Below are 16,369 nucleotides of genomic sequence, written 5' to 3' on the forward strand. Positions count from 1 at the left end.
CTCAGTACTTTCGGAAAACATTAATTATGCTGTCCGGACTGCTATCCATGACCACGACTGACGTTTGTTTACATCTCACTCTGTAGCCTCCACTTCTTCTTTCACTACCCACTCTGTCACTTCTACTCTTCGAACCATCAGTAGCCCCCCCTTGCGGCACCAGCCTCCACCTGCTCTTACCTCCGTTTTCCCTAGCTCGCGCTCCCCCTACTGTCGCACCAGCGCTCCTACACTAACACCACCACTGGTTAAACCTATTCAATCCGTCATTGGACGACGCCAAGTAATACGTGTGTTACGCAGCCGGCCAGACTTTCGGTATCTACGTCACCTTACAAAAAACCCTGCCGATGGGAATAACAACAATAATAAGAACAACGAATACAGCTCTTCTCTGAAAATGGCATTGCTGAACGCTCGTTCTATCAATAATAAATCCTTCATCCTGAACGATTTATTTACCTCCAGTGACTTGGATTTCTTTTTTCTGACAGAGACTTGGCAGAGTGTCAATGATTTTGTATCTCTAAATGAACTGTGTCCACCTGGCTGCTCCTTTATCTGTGCCCCCAGATCCACTGGTAGGGGAGGTGGCCTTGCTATAGTACACAAACAATGTTTTAAAACCTGGAGGGTTAATTCCCGCTCGTTTTCTACATTTGAACTGATGGTGGCTAAAATCGGGCATTTCATCCCCTTTTATTGCATCTTAGTATACCGCCCACCTGGCACAAATAACTCATTTTTAGCTGAATTTAGTGACTTCCTAACATCTATTATTACATTTGATAGAGTTCTTATGGCTGGTGATTTTAATATTCATGTAAATGATTCCTCTGATAAATTTGCACTTAATTTTTTAAATATCATTAAATCATTCAACTTCTCTCAACACGTGTCAGGCCCCACTCACACCAGCGGTAACACCCTTGACCTTATCCTCTCTCATGGCTTAAACATTGACAACCTCCAATTGCATAATGTATGTGTGACAGACCATGCTTGTGTCCTTTTTAAACTACTTTCTAAAGCTGACTGCCTTTCTGACAAGCGCCTGAAATCCTCACGCACATTCAACCACCTCTCTGCTGACAAATTCTCCTCTATGTTCAACAACAGGCTCCCTTTCTCAGACCATCATGATATTGATGGCCTAGTCAACTCTTTTAATGCACACTGTTCGGTCATCTTGGACGAAATTGCTCCCTTGAAAACCCGTCTTGTTCCTGTAGCCAATTCTTTCCCTTGGATGAATGACTCTATACGTTGTTTTAGACGGAAATGTCGTGGGGTGGAACGCCTCTGGAAGTCCTCACAGCTCCAGGTACACCGTCTCCATCTCAAAAGCCTCCTCACCAAGTACAACTCCATGGTTAAGGATGCTAGAGCTTCATTTATTTCCAACCTCATCTCTTCCAGCAGACACAACTCAAAAGTCCTTTTTGACACCATAAATAATATTGTTAGTCCGGTTCCTTCTGTCTCCCCTATCTCCTCAAATGAGGACTGCACCAAATTTCTCACGTTCTTTACCGACAAAGTGTCCTCCATTAGGTCCAGCATCACTGTATCCCCCTTCCCTCCTCCTACCTACCCTTCCCTGCAGCCAATCCTGAGTCATTTTCAACCCATTTCCTTGCAGGAATTAGTCAAAATCGTCTCCTCCACCAAGACCTCTTCCTGTCAACTAGATATTCTTCCTTCTTCCATGTTGAAAGCTGTTATTACCACAATTGGCCCCTGTCTTCTTTCAATTATCAACTTGTCCTTGGAAACTGGCCTTGTTCCCGCCTATTTTAAACAAGCTATTGTTCAGCCTCTTCTCAAAAAACCCAACCTTGATCCGTCGATCCCAAACAATTACAGGCCAATCTCCAAAGTGTCCTTTTCTTCAAAGCTGCTGGAAAAAGTAGTTGCCAGTCAACTTAATACTGTCCTAAACAACCACACCATACTTGATAAATTCCAGTCTGGCTTTCGCAAGGGGCACTCCACTGAAACCGCTCTCCTCAGAGTCACTAATGATATTATGATGTCCTCCGATGCTGGCAGGTGCTCTGTCCTTCTGCTACTAGACCTCACTGCAGCGTTCGATACTGTCGACCACAGCATCCTCATCAGCAGACTAAGAGACTGTGTGGGTATTTCGGGGCGTGCCCTTGATTGGTTTGTTTCTTATCTATCAGAAAGAAGCCTCACCGTGTCTGTAGGTCCTTTCACCTCTGAATCCGCCCCCTTATCCTGTGGGGTGCCTCAGGGATCGGTCCTGGGCCCAATCCTTTTTGCCCTCTACCTGCTCCCACTAGGCAAGATCATTAGTAATTACAATGGTATATCCTATCACTGTTATGCTGATGATATTCAGTTATATCTGTCTCTCGACCCCAACTCCAATTGTAATGTTAGTAATTTATGTGATTGTTTGGCCGAAGTTCAGAATTGGATGGCCAGCAATTTTCTGCAGCTAAACACCGGTAAATCAGAACTTCTTATCATTGGTACTGATGACGCTGTCTCTAAGATGAGAAATTGTATGGGTTCCTTAAAATCATTAATACGTCCAAATCTCAAGAATTTAGGTGTCACTTTTGATCAACACATGAATTTTGACAAACATATCAATCAGCTATCCCGGATCTGCTTTTTTCATCTCCGAAACATTGCTAAGCTCAGAACCATGGTCTCCACACCCGAACTAGAAATGATCATTCACGCTTTTGTGTCATCCCGTCTGGACTACTCCAATTCACTGTTCTCCTGCCTCAGCAAATCATCCACTGACCGTCTTCAATTAATACAGAATGCCGCTGCCAGGCTCCTTACCAGGTCTCATAAATCACACCACATCACCCCCGTTCTGTTCTCTCTTCACTGGCTTCCGGTACATTTCAGGATTCACTTCAAAATATTGGTTATTACCTATCAGGCCATTCATGGACAAGCTCCCACCTACATCTCTGAACTCCTAAAACCCTACACCACTTTCAGACCGTTACGTTCCTCATACCAAGGCCTGCTCCATGTCCCCCGCACTAGGCTCATTACAAAAGGTGACAGGGCTTTTGAATCCGTTGCACCAAGGCTTTGGAATGCCCTGCCTCCAGAATTGAGAGCTGCTTCCTCAGTCATATCATTTAAAAAGCAGCTAAAAACCCACTTATTTACTCTTGCCTTTTATTAACTCTTTTACACTGTAACCAATGTATTGCGATTGTTCTATGCATTGTTGTTGTTGCTGTTGTTGTTGTTGTTGTTGTTGATTGCTTCCCTGTCGGTCAAATGTTGACTGATCGTGTACAGCACCTTGTGACTGCTGTCTGTGAAAGGTGCTATATAAATAAATTTTCCTTCCTTCCTTCCTCCTTCCAAGAAGACAGTAACGGATGTTACTGTCTTCTTGCTTTGTTTTACTAGGGCTTTTTGCAGTTACTGTACAAACGACTACCATTTTTCTCCAAAACGACACACATTTGAGATAAGATATTTTGCCACATAACAAAGGATGCCTTGAATGTCATTAAAATGATAATAACTCATTTTCGACCAAAAATGCAGTTACTGCCTTTTTGCTTTGTAGGGCAGTATTGTGGTCAACGTCATGCTTTATTTTGTTTTGTTTGCCTTGCTTTTAGCAAGCCCAATGATTCCAGTGCTTTCATTTTAAACTGCTCCAGGGCAAGCATTGATCACCTCCTTGAGGGAAGACAGCTGACAGGACACCGTGAGCAGGTTAAGAAGAGACGTCAGGTGTTGGAACGTGTAGTGGAGGTTGTTAAAGTCATAGGAAAGAGAGGCTTGAGCTACAGGCACGAGCACAATGAAGCTGCATACACCTTGGACTGACCATGGCAATTTCTTAGAGCTAATTATACAGTATTGTTGGGTAAATATGATGTGTGCTTATGTAGCCGATGTCATATCTGGCCCTCTGCGTTGTGTTTCTCACGGCCTGCCCTAGGTGGGGTTCGATCCCACAACCTCCCACACCGGAGGCGACGATGCTAACCTCTTCGCCAAGAGGTTGACAACCGCTTGGCAAGTTGGTTAGCACGTCTTTTTTTTTATGGGTGGAGTGAGTGCACATCCGTTACACTTAAAAGAGCACCTCAGCAGTGTAATAGAAAAAAGCAAGAAGAGCCATGCTTCAGGCACACAAGGCAGAGGTTCGCTGTTAACCCTCCTGTCAAAGACTGTAAATGCTGTAATTGATGCTATCAAGCATTTAATTGAAGAGAACATCTCTGCAGAAAAAGCAGAATTGTTTCCGTGCAGCTTGACACAAGCCAAGACATTACTGGAAAAGATCAGTGTTCAGTAATTTTGAGGTACGTCACTGATGCAGTACATGAAAGGCTGGTTGCAGTTGTACCATGCAGCACAAATACCGGACAGTCGTTTGTGACTCTGTTAACTGAAGTCCTTGAGCGTCTGAAATTGGACATAGGCCTGTGCATCAGCCACTCCACAGATGGAGCCTCTAATATGCAGGGTCAGTACAGAGGTTTCTCTGCATTAATGGCATCCAAAAACCCCACCCATCAGCATGTGTGGTGCTATGCACTGTCCTGAACCTTGTGTTGTCTGATACCACCCATTGTGTCATTGAAAGTGGATCACTTTTTGACCTGCTGAATGACATTGCTGTTTTCATCAGGGAATCATACACAAGAGTGAATGTGTGGGAGACCAAGAACCAGGGCAAGAGGCACAAACGCATTTCACCGATTGGAGAGACGAGATGGTGGGCCAAACATGATGCCTTGAGGAAGGTTTTCGGAAACTATGGCAGACCTGATGGCGGCCTTTTTGTTGAAGTGATGTCCACACTCTCTGCCATAATGAATCTGAAGACACTTGCATCAAGTGCACAAAACAAAGCCAGAGGATACCGAGACGGTTTACTCCGATATGAAACTGTGCTAACAGCTCAGTTATTCCTCCCCATTTTTGAGCTCACCTCACCGCTATCAAAATACCTACAGAACGAAGGATTGGACATCCTCTCAGCACATAGAATGGTCACCACAACACAAGATTCACTGAAAAAGATAGCAAGAGATGTCCCTGCTGTCAAAGATGCAGCTGACTGTTTTGTCCATTGGGTAAATGAAAAGGTAGAGGAGCAGGAAGAACTAGATTTGGAAGTGGAGGCTGCTCTGCCTCAGAAAAGGGTGAGGAAGAAGAAAGTCTTGCCAGGATGAAAGCCTCAGTGATTCAGAAAAGGTCTATGAGGTCAATGTTCACCACCAGATTCTTGATACAGCCGCCGAGGCCCTTCACAAAAGATTCCTCACCCATGGCACGCGGATTTATCCCCCCTACATCCTAAAAACTTCCACCTCATCCAAACCAGTGCTCTCCCCGAATCTGCACTTGCAGAACTCAGCAAATGCCTAGTTGTGTATGACAGCAAGGCAACTGTTGCCAATCTACAAATTGAACTGAAAAACTTGGCACAGCAATGGGACAGGCTGGTACAATCACCCTTGGATGACTACTCAACTAGAGCAGTTGAAGAGATCAGATCAGATGATCAAGAAGAGGTGGACATAACAAGCAAAACCTGTGTGTCTTGCAAAGTGTGCCCCGTGTGCTGCTACAAAATCCTTCTCAGATTTAACATGCTGACTCACGCATACCCCCTACTTGGGTTGGCATACAAGTTTTTGCTGACCCTGTCAATAACTCAGGTAGCCTGTGAGCGGTCATTTTCAACCCTCCGCTACATCAAAAACAGAGTTGCCTGTCTGCTATCAAACTGGAAGCCTTCATGTTGATGGCCACAGAAAAGGATGTCCTTGTGTCCCTTGATACTGACACAGTCATTGATAGAGTTGTTGACAACAGTGAATTACTGAAGAGACTGCTTTTGTAAGGTGAGATTTATGATAAATAAATACATTTGTGTTAATTTGTGGATTTAATTACACTTTTTGACAGAGAGTAATCTGTGTATTGCTTTGCTCTCTGCTCGCTCCTCTCCTCCTCTCTCAGAGTGCCCTTGCTGCTTTCAGTTGCTCCAGTTCATAATCTTCCAATTTCATTGCCTTGTATTCGTTCTTGAGGATTATTGGAGGGCCATTCAACATTTTCTTAACCATTATGTATATCAGACTGTTGTCTAACTATTTCTTTATTTTAGTCATTAGTCCTGTTGTAATGCAATTGGTGTGTATGACTCATTTTTTTGTCTGTCCAACTCTTTCTCTTTGAGGCTGCCCTGTCTCCCTGAGATGTTCCAGGGATGTGTCTTTCATTAGTCTGGACTTCACAGGCATTCATCACATTTGTAAGTTTACTATAGCTACTGTATAATGTTGTTATGTTGTTGTGTTGTTGTGTTCTTGCTGACATCCACTGGGATGGTCATAAAGCCTATTACTTTTACAGAGTGACTGTAATAAATGCAACAATCAATTATTGCATTATTTTAAAGACACCAATACTGCCAATGTATTTCTTTTGAAACAGTCTCATTCTCACTGTTCCCTTTGACCAACCTGGCCTCTCTTTCATGAACGATGATTAGTCGGGGTGATACTTGTAGTGTTGCCAGTCTCGCGACCAAGACACAGCAAGAATTTATGCCACTGTGATCGTTTAGTCTGACATGAAGACCATCGTGAAAGACAAAAAAATTGTGTAGTTTGAACCTGTCTTTAGAGAAGGTCTGGTGTTGAGTGGCTAATGGAGGAAGAGTGTGTGTGTGTGTGTGTCCCCTCAGTGAACTGTATCAGTCTCTGCAGTATCTTCCAGCTGCAGCATCAGTTCAGTTTCTGTTCACTTTGACTGAGGGAGGTTTTTGTACGACGCTTACTGTGTGAACACACTCTTGCTGTTGACATTGTGATAACTCTGACAGTAGTAAACTGCTGCATCTTCAGCCTGGACTCCACTGATGCTCAGAGTGAAGTCAGTCCCAGATCCACTGCCTGTAAAACGATCTGGAATCCCTGATGCTCTGTGATTACTGTAGTAAATGATCAGTTTAGGTTTTTCTCCATCTCTCTGTTGGTACCAGGATACAAGAAATTTGCCTTCGTGATTCTCAACCCAACGACTGAATCTACAGTTGATGGTGACTGAGGCTCCGACAGCAGAGCTCACTGCTCCAGACTGAGTCACTGTGACCTGACCTCTGGACTCTGAGGACACAGAGACAGAAACATCAAACAGAGTCCTGGTTTTGTGGGCTTCATTTCAGAGGGACAGATGTTGATAGAGGAGTTGGATTCTCTGGACTTTACCTGTGAAGCAGCAGCAGAGGAGAGTCCAGATGAGGACGGAGACCAAAGTCATGTTTTTGATGAGGAGGATTTCTGTGTCTTGTGTTGTCATGAAGGACAGCTGTCAGTCATCCAGTCTTCAACTCTCAGGACTATAAACTCTCCCAGAGCACTGGAGCATGGTGCTGCTGATGCAAAGTGGCTCTCTATGGAAATGCTCTGACTGACTCCAACAGGGACTGGGATCAGTCTCATCATGGTGATTATCAATGGATCAATCAGCTGATCAGTGTATTGATCATCGATGTCCTCATGCTAATTTCAATATGAATGTTTCCATATAGAAGTTGAAGAAATGTCTTTCATGAAGTCTTAAGTCACAGAAATCCCTCAAATTCATTCACAATGAATCAACATCACTGTTACACAAGTGAGTTTAAAATGTCATTAAATACAAAAGTGTCATTTTAGAATCAAATGTGTTTTATTCCATCAGCCTCAATAAACTCTCATTTATTCCCAGTAAGTTTAGTTTATTGATCAAACTGAATCATTTCAAACATTGAACAGTTGATTATCAGACAGTTATTGACTAAATGTTTGATTTTGATTTGATTTGATTTCTATTTGTCTCAAACAAGCACAAGCATAAAAACAAACAGTATATTTCATAGAGAAAAAAGTAGCAGACTGTGATTAAGGACAAGTTCTAGAAGGGGCTGAAGGAAGCAAGTTTATCAAATTCAGCCGCCCTTACATTGTCATAAGAACAAACATAATCCATAACATCTTAGAAAATCCTCCTTGTGTTACTTTAATGTTTGAGATGAAAAAGAAAATCAACAGTGTTTCTCACATCAGCTGCCAAAATGTTACAAACAGACTAATTATGGTGAGTTTGTTTGTTTCAGAGTCAGAGAGCCGTGTCTCTACAGTCAGAGGTTTTTGTACGACGGCTCAATGACTTTGTATCACTGTGGTACACGTTCGGTGGAGGAACCAGACTGGATGTTGACTGTAAGTACATTTGACTCTTTGAATAACTCCCATTCTGTTGCTACTGTGTTTGATTTCATCACTCTAGACATTATTGTTCCATTCTAGTTGATATTTGCTATTTAATAGAACTTTACTGGTTCTTCATGTCTTCAGAATGAAGTCTGGAGAAAATCTAAATGGTTGTTGACTTTGTCAGAGAAATTTCAACTTGAATGTTCAAATGTGTCAGAGAGATCCAGACTGAGAATCAAAGTCTTCTCTCTGGAGAAATGATCATTAAAGCTCTTTACACTTCAGCCCAAGTACTGGGACAAATATTCCTCACAGTCTGTGGGATTCACATTGATATTAATGTCATGTGGAAACACTTCAGTGATAATGGTTGGAGCCTGTTGAAATTCTTTATATGCGAGTAGGATTCATTTGATGAGACTGAATGTGGAAATGAATAGTTATTATACAACAAGTAGTTCCCACAAAGCAATCCGATTGGTCAACAAGAAATTTAGAACATGCTGAAATCAGCATTACAGCACGACTTACTCATCACTAAAAATATTCCTCCACCATGTCTTTGGCAACGTTCCTGATGCCAAAGTCACATTTATGGAACAGTTAAATCAACATGTTTTAGTTAATATGCTGTAAACTGTTCAGTTTTAGCGACAGGGTATTCTCTTCCATGTGTGGACAAAGTCAGAGAGACAGTGGTTGTGACCACCGTGAAAATGTTTTTAATAAAAATGTCTGGAGCTGAATATTTAGATAAAATAGAAGTGACAGAAGTCTTTCTTTCTTTTTTTGTGACTATTGGGCTTTTAAATAATCTGGAGTAATCGAACCACATCACTGTTGTGTTCATATGACGTTAAAGAACACCCTCTCTGGTAATATTGCTTAAATAAAGTTAGTTTTCAATCAACAAAGTCAACAGATTCCATCTCAGTGTGATAGGGAGAACTCCCCCTCCTTCCACTGGCAGCTCGGCCACGGCCACGCCTCTCCAATCAGTGCTGATTCCTAACAGCTGAGGCTAGATCACTTCCTGGTCATCTTTAAATGTAGCTGCAGACAGCCAGCTGTAGGTTCTCCTCACTCTCTCCTGATCCTGCACTGCCACAAATGGCAATGTTTAGTTAAGGTGCAGGACTGAGCACTTAAGCTGCTGGTCACCGTGTTCCCTTCCCCGTTTGGTGCAGCACTCATCATGTGTGGATGTGTGTATGTGTGGCTGTATCATGTGAAGTTCTCAGGAACGAGGAAGTGATGTCGGCTCCTGGTGCTGCAGCTGAGCTCTAGGCACTGCTGTTTTTTGCCCTTTTGTTAAATATATTTTGTGTACTTGTGGTTACCATGTTTTATTAAGTGTTTCCTCATAATTTGTTGTAGCACTTAGGTTGAAACCTAAGTTTTGTTTGTTTCTTTTCTTTTGTAAACCAACATTGAGTTTATATCCTATTCCTATTACAGGCGGGTTGGTCATAGGCTTACAGGTGGTGGCTCACTAGGTGGAGGGTTTCCCCGCTCTCTGAGTTTTATTTGCATGTTTACTACTTTGTTGTGTTCTAATCTGTGTCTTCTTGTTTTGCAGTGTATGTGTGTGTGTAACTCCCCCCTTCTGGTACCTGGTGGTGGTGGCCCATCTTCCCCTCACCCCCCCACTCCTGTTGGCCTCCCTGATACCACCCCTCTTACTGGTAAATGCTCCAGTATAGTGACCCCTCTTTTAGTAGAGAGTATATTTTCCTAGTGAGATTTTTAAGCCAAGTTGGCACGTTACAAATGGGAATTTTGTCTAAATAAAACTTGAATATTTTTGCAAAACTAGAAACTCACCTCTCTGCTCCTTCTTACTTTAAACCAAAGAACCTGTGTAGTATTCTCTGGGTGAAATTCCCAGAGTGGCGTTGTCGCATTGGCAGGGGTATAGAGCTGCCCTGGTCACAAATTGGCGTTGTCGGCAGGATATTGTAAAGCAGAGACGTGTCCGTCTAGTACATTTGCTCGCAGTTGGTTTATGTAGGGTTTTTTGTTTGTTTGTGTGTTGTCTTTTTTTTCTTTCTTTTTTTTTGTTTTGGGCAAAAACAGCAGTTGGCCGTGGATTCTTCTCAAAGAGGCACCTCTTTTGGAAAAGAACCTACATTCCTGTCCTGAACTTTGGCCCTCAGGTGCTAAGCCAAGACACTGACCCAGTTCTTCAGATATGGCGGATGAAGAGCAGGACTTGCGGGATTTGGTGGTACAACTAAGGGCTCAAAATGAACAACTTACACAAGAACTTTCTACGACACGAGCCCCTCCGCCAAACTCCATCCCTGGTTCTTCTGAACCTCCTCGGCCTGTTAACCCCCCTGGTGCAGCCTCTGGTTCAGCCTCTGAACGCCTCCTCTACATCCCCAGAGAGAGGAAATGTCCCATGTTTAGGGGGAACGTGGGTATAGGGATAGTAGAATGGGTTGAAGAGGTCTGTGCTAGTATACGGGCCAGACATTTAACTCCCATAGATCAGGCATACTTTATTTATGATCATTTGGAGGGGTCTGCCAAAGATGAGATAAAGTATAGGCCTAAGCAAGATCGTGAGGACCCAGAGAAAGTTTTGGCTATACTACAGGAGGTGTATGGATGTTCACTGTCTTATGTTCCCACCGAGCATTTTCCGGTCTAAAAGACGTCTAATAGACGTCTAAATGGTCCCTAGACGTCTAGGCTAAAATCGGTCTACCACTGGTATAAAAGTGAAAGTTTTTTAGACGTCTAAGTTTATACTAGCCGTCTAATAGACGTCTAAAAGACGACTACGTCTAGACATCTGGTCTAATCATAGACGTTTAAATAACCGCTAATATACGTCTATTTATAGACGTCTAAATTTAGACATTTGCCAGACGTCTATTTATATACCACATGTATACGTCTCGTCTAATCTTAGACGTTTAAATAACCGCTACTATACGTCTATTTATAGACGACTAAATTTAGACGTTTGCCAGACGTCTATTTTTATACCAAATGTATAGGCCTCGTCTAATCTTAGACGTTTAAATAACTGCTAATGAACGTCTATTTATAGATGACTAATTTTAGACGTTTACTTTTATACCATATTTAAAGTCCATTACAAAATCTAGACATCAATTAAACATACTATTATATGGATATTCTAATAAATCTAGATATTTAAGTCATGTAATTACAATCTATCAAATGATTAACAAGAACCCTATATTAAAAAGGACATTAAAGTTGTCAAAATGCATCATGACCAAATTTAACCTGTGATCCTTACCTTGATGTAGTTGCAGTATGTTATGACAATCTATTCACATTATGTGTTTTTTTGGTCTTTTAAATAGGTTTCAGTAACACTAATGTCATGCTTATTTTACCACTGGATATACAGGTAATACTCAGAAAATTAGAATATCGTGAAAACGTTCATTCATTTAAGTAATTCAACTTAAAAGGTGAAATGGATATATTATTTAGACTCATAACAGGCATTGCAAGATATTTCAAGCTTTTATTTGTTAGAATTTTGATTATTATGGCTTACAGCTTATGAAAACCCCAAAATCAGAATCTCAAAAAATTTGAATATCGTGAAAAAGTTCAATGTTGTAGCTCAAATTGTCAGCCAATTAATCCAAAACACCTGCAAAGGGTTCCTGAGCCTTTAAAAGCTCTCTGTCTGGTTCAGTACAGTTCGCAATCATGGGGAAGTGAATGAACTTTTTCACGATATTCTAATTTTCTGAGTATTACCTGTAAATATATCTCTTGATGGGAACATTAACCAAACTATCCTACTGTAATCTCAATCAACCTACATTTTTAAAACAAATTCCAACCATCACAAACATATGAAAGTGCAATATAAATATTTTTAATTCCTTTACAAAACAGAAAATACAAAACATGGAGGGAGGGAACAAGTGGATCAAGAAGAAGGAAGAAGAAGGAAGGATGAAGGGAAGGAAGGAAAGAACCAAGGATGGAGGAAGTGAACAGATTGGGTCAATTTGAGTCAGAACAGAACAGGAGGGTTAAAAACATTAGAAATTTGAAAAGAACACCCTGAAACTGTTAACAAAAAGGCAAACAAAAACAACAACTACACCAATGGCCTCTTGTAGCTCCCTCCACCGCTGCGAGCTGGGGCCTGCTCAAAATGTAGCCCCATTGCTGAGGCAATGAGGTCATCTGTGGCATCCTTAAAGGACTTTCGTACAGCTTCTGCAAACAAAGCAATAAAATAAATGAAGAGAAATTGCAAGTGTGGTTGCCTATTGTTTTACGTGATGTCACAGAGATACTATCCAATAACAAAAGGTAGATGGTTTCAAAGGACTTGACTCAATGGGCATTGGTCACCACCCATTTGAGACTTGGGGCTCTAGTTTCATAAACCAGGCGCAGTCGCGCCAACGGGGTGTGTCTAGGAGCACTTTACAAGTTCGGTGCAAGGTGCAGCTCGGCACAGGCACTCCTCCCGTCCCTCTACTCCTACCGGCGCAAATGGCAAAGGAGAGGGTGCGAGTCCGTTCTTCACCAATCAAATGAGCTCCTCTCCTCACCTTTAAATGACCCACGAGTGATGCGCACTGCAATTTTGTCATTTCTACATGGACGAGGGAGACAGTGATGCCAGACAGCCAAACTTTTTACAGGAGGAAACTGATGTTTTGGTCCGGGAGGTCCAGGCTCACAGTGGCCAAATACATGGCAACACGTACAGACCTCCACAGACTGAGCAGAAGTAGTCTGGGAGGAGGTTATCAGATTTGCCCTGCGTTGACCATGTGTGAAAAAACAAACCAACAAAAAACACACCCTTTTCCCACTAATAAAGACGCTAGTATCCTATATTTAAAGGAGCATTAACGCAAATCCGCGGCCACTAGATGGAGCCAGTGGCGGAGCATATCAGATATAAACAAGTGCAATCAGTTGTCAGAGAGAGAGCAGCCTCGTTTGGTGATAAGAAGAACAAGTTCTCTAGTGTAGGACATGAGGAGAAAAAATATGCACCCCCCCCTCCCCCTCCCTCACCGTGCGATTGGGGAAAGGAAAAAAAAAACTCCCTAGTCGACACGGCAGCTCTACGTCGCGCACAACCACAACAACAGCTACAACTTCCTCCTACAAATGCACGACGGAGTACGTGCAGACCGCAGTGGACGACTCCTCAGTCCATGAGTTTCATGTCTAAGACCAGATCATGTAAATCCAACTGCAGAAATATCCGGGGGACGGGAGCGTCGCCGTAACTGTAGTAACTCACACACACAGATGCATACACATGTCTGGAGAGGAGCAGCCTCTCTGTTTTCCAAAACTACAGAGTGGCCCGCGTTAATGTGCCGTTTTTGTGTCAACACTTTAATAACGCTGAGAGGACAGCTGAAGAAAGACACAGGGGCGTGGAGAGAAGTGTTCTACCGAGCGATTCAGTGACTGTAAGTAGCCTAACACTGCTACATTACAATTTTCTATTGCATTTTTCCGATTCGGAGTTTGGTTTTCCGCGTTCCGAGTGCAATTAAACGCAGCAAGCGCCGGGCCGGCTTGGATCATAACATAGACAAATTCTGCATTTGCCCCACGGACACTACACTGTTTGCTATTTTCTTTGTAAATTTATTTATGGCTCCCCCGACCTATCTTTTGCATATTTCAGCTTATTTTATGCTATTACTGCTGTATTTGCGATAATGCTCCTTTAAACCCCTGTAACCACTGTGCACAGATCACATCAACATAAAAAAATAGTAATGGGGATGAAACCAGAAGCAGCTATGCGTAAAGGACGCATCGCAGAGCGTCTCTCTCTCTTTTTTTCCGGAGATGAGCAATGCCGAATATATATTCACTCTCTGATGCTGTTTGTGGTTGGCTGAGAGAGATGTTAACTTGTTATTTTGTATCACGTTTTAATCTGTGTTAAATCAGGCAGGTTGAGTTCCATTACACATGCCAACCGCCTTTGATCTGACATCAGATGTGACGGGACAATCTATATAGATATAGATGTATGTGCTGATTAAGATGATTGCATTGAATAGTGACAATTGCAATTGCATTAAAATGTGCCTGAACCTGTGGAAACCTGCCTGTGAGGTCTTGGTGACGTGTGCACTCTGCGCCTGTCAGCCAAACTACCACTGCACTGCCTTGCGCCGAGAGTAGACCTGGTTTTAGTTGGCAAGCATTCAGCGCACCGTCGGCGCTGCTCTTTGGCACGAAACTGTCACTGCGCCAAGCTGAATGTGACTCCTCCCCCTGCTGCGCCGCCACACCCATCTCTGCACACCTCTGTCTACCAAACTGCAAACCAAGCGCGTGCTGCACTGCGCTGGACAAAACTTGCACTGCGCAGTAAGTCTGTAAAGATTAATAAATTAATAAATAAAGCCTGACTATAACTGTATTATGGTTCCCTTTCATGAAACAACACCAATTAAGTTTCATAATTGTCAGTATTACAGAGATTACCTAGTACAGTCCAGACAAATTGTTGTTTGTTAAACATGTGTGACTGACATGACATTAACATGAAGCAATTTCCAAATAACTAGCAGACAGTTTTTCTATTTACCTGTGACCACAGAGTAGAAGGCAGTCTGTGTGAAGGCCCTCTTCTTTTGCTTCCCACCTCCAACATATTAAATTGTGTCATGATGCTGTTCATGAAGAGTCTGCAACAGATAAAAAATGAAAACAATTGTTAACAGTAAACTTATATAACTTGTATGACACTACCACATTGTAACCACCCACTATTATGTTGTCTGTTCTACAGATATTAAACTTCTATGTGTAATCATACCTGTCCATGATTTTGTTCGTGCAGGTCTTCAAATCCTTTCCTCCAATATGAGACAGCTTTGCAATCTGTATGATATTACAAATTATCAACATTGTGAAAAACATGGAATTACTTAAGGAAACGCTTTTCAAAGTTGAATTCAGGGACTCTGTTCCTTTAGGTAAGGAAAATGTGACCCTTACAAGTCTGTAACTGGGAGTTTATGAAATCAAATAGACACTGGAAATAGTGCTGCTAGCTATATTTTAATCAATTTTGGGCTTATATTTTCAGGTAGTAAGTATTATGCATCATATGACTCAAGAAAATCTGCTATTGTATGTGCTACTGTGTAAAGTCTCATTTAAACCTTACTTTTGGCTGAGCATGCCATATTTCACAAACAAACAAATCGTTTTTGCAATGATGCTTGTACTAGCAGGCAAGCCATAGCTAGCGAGCTAGCAGGGCAGGCAAGCCATAGCTAGCATATCAAGCATATCGTCGGCATTTTGCAAACGGATTGATGACAATTAAATGAATAAACATTGCAGGAAAAAGCAGCATTTCAATAACGTAACCTTGACCACTCACCTATAGGAAGCTCTTCTTCTTTTCGCACACTCTTCTCCGCTCTCGACCGGTGTCGTGCATGGATGTGGTGTAGTGCTAGAAGCATAGACGGCCAGAAGTCGTTTTTCAACTTCCCGAAACTAAATTTCCGGTCCACAAGACAACTTCCAGCGTGTTGCTGCCTCCTAGTGGGGAGGGGAGGGATCATAGAGGGATCTGCTGGCTACTGTCCCCGATCGCCTATAGTGCAAATTGGCATTTTATTTTACTGTTCACCAATAATTATTTTTTCAAAGGAATTATTTGCATTAATGCTCAATAAACTTAATTGCAAACTGCCTATATCTATATAGGTTAATAGTGATATCTAAATATTTCTAAACATGGTTGGCATAATCTTATGCTTAAAAAAGAAAGCATAAGATGTAAACATAACATAAACAACATAAAAAAATAAAGATAACTTAATAGTTTAAACCTGGTCTAAATCTAGATGCTGATTAAACGTCTAAATCAAGGCTAAATCTAAACTTCACTGTATATTGATCAATGGTCATTCAGATGATTTTAGTACAATATTTGGACACCATTGTGCAACTTACAGTTATTTATTTGGTCAGTATTCATTATTTAATGTATTTAATTCAACCGTCTAGATTTGGTCTAAAAATAGACGTTGATATGAGGTCTTGATTTAGACGTCTAAATCGAGTCTAAATCTAAACTACACTGTACATTGATCAATGACTGTTAAAAATGTTTT

This window comes from Trachurus trachurus (genome assembly GCF_905171665.1).
Source record: "Trachurus trachurus genome assembly, chromosome: 10".
NCBI classification, from domain to species: domain Eukaryota; kingdom Metazoa; phylum Chordata; class Actinopteri; order Carangiformes; family Carangidae; genus Trachurus; species Trachurus trachurus.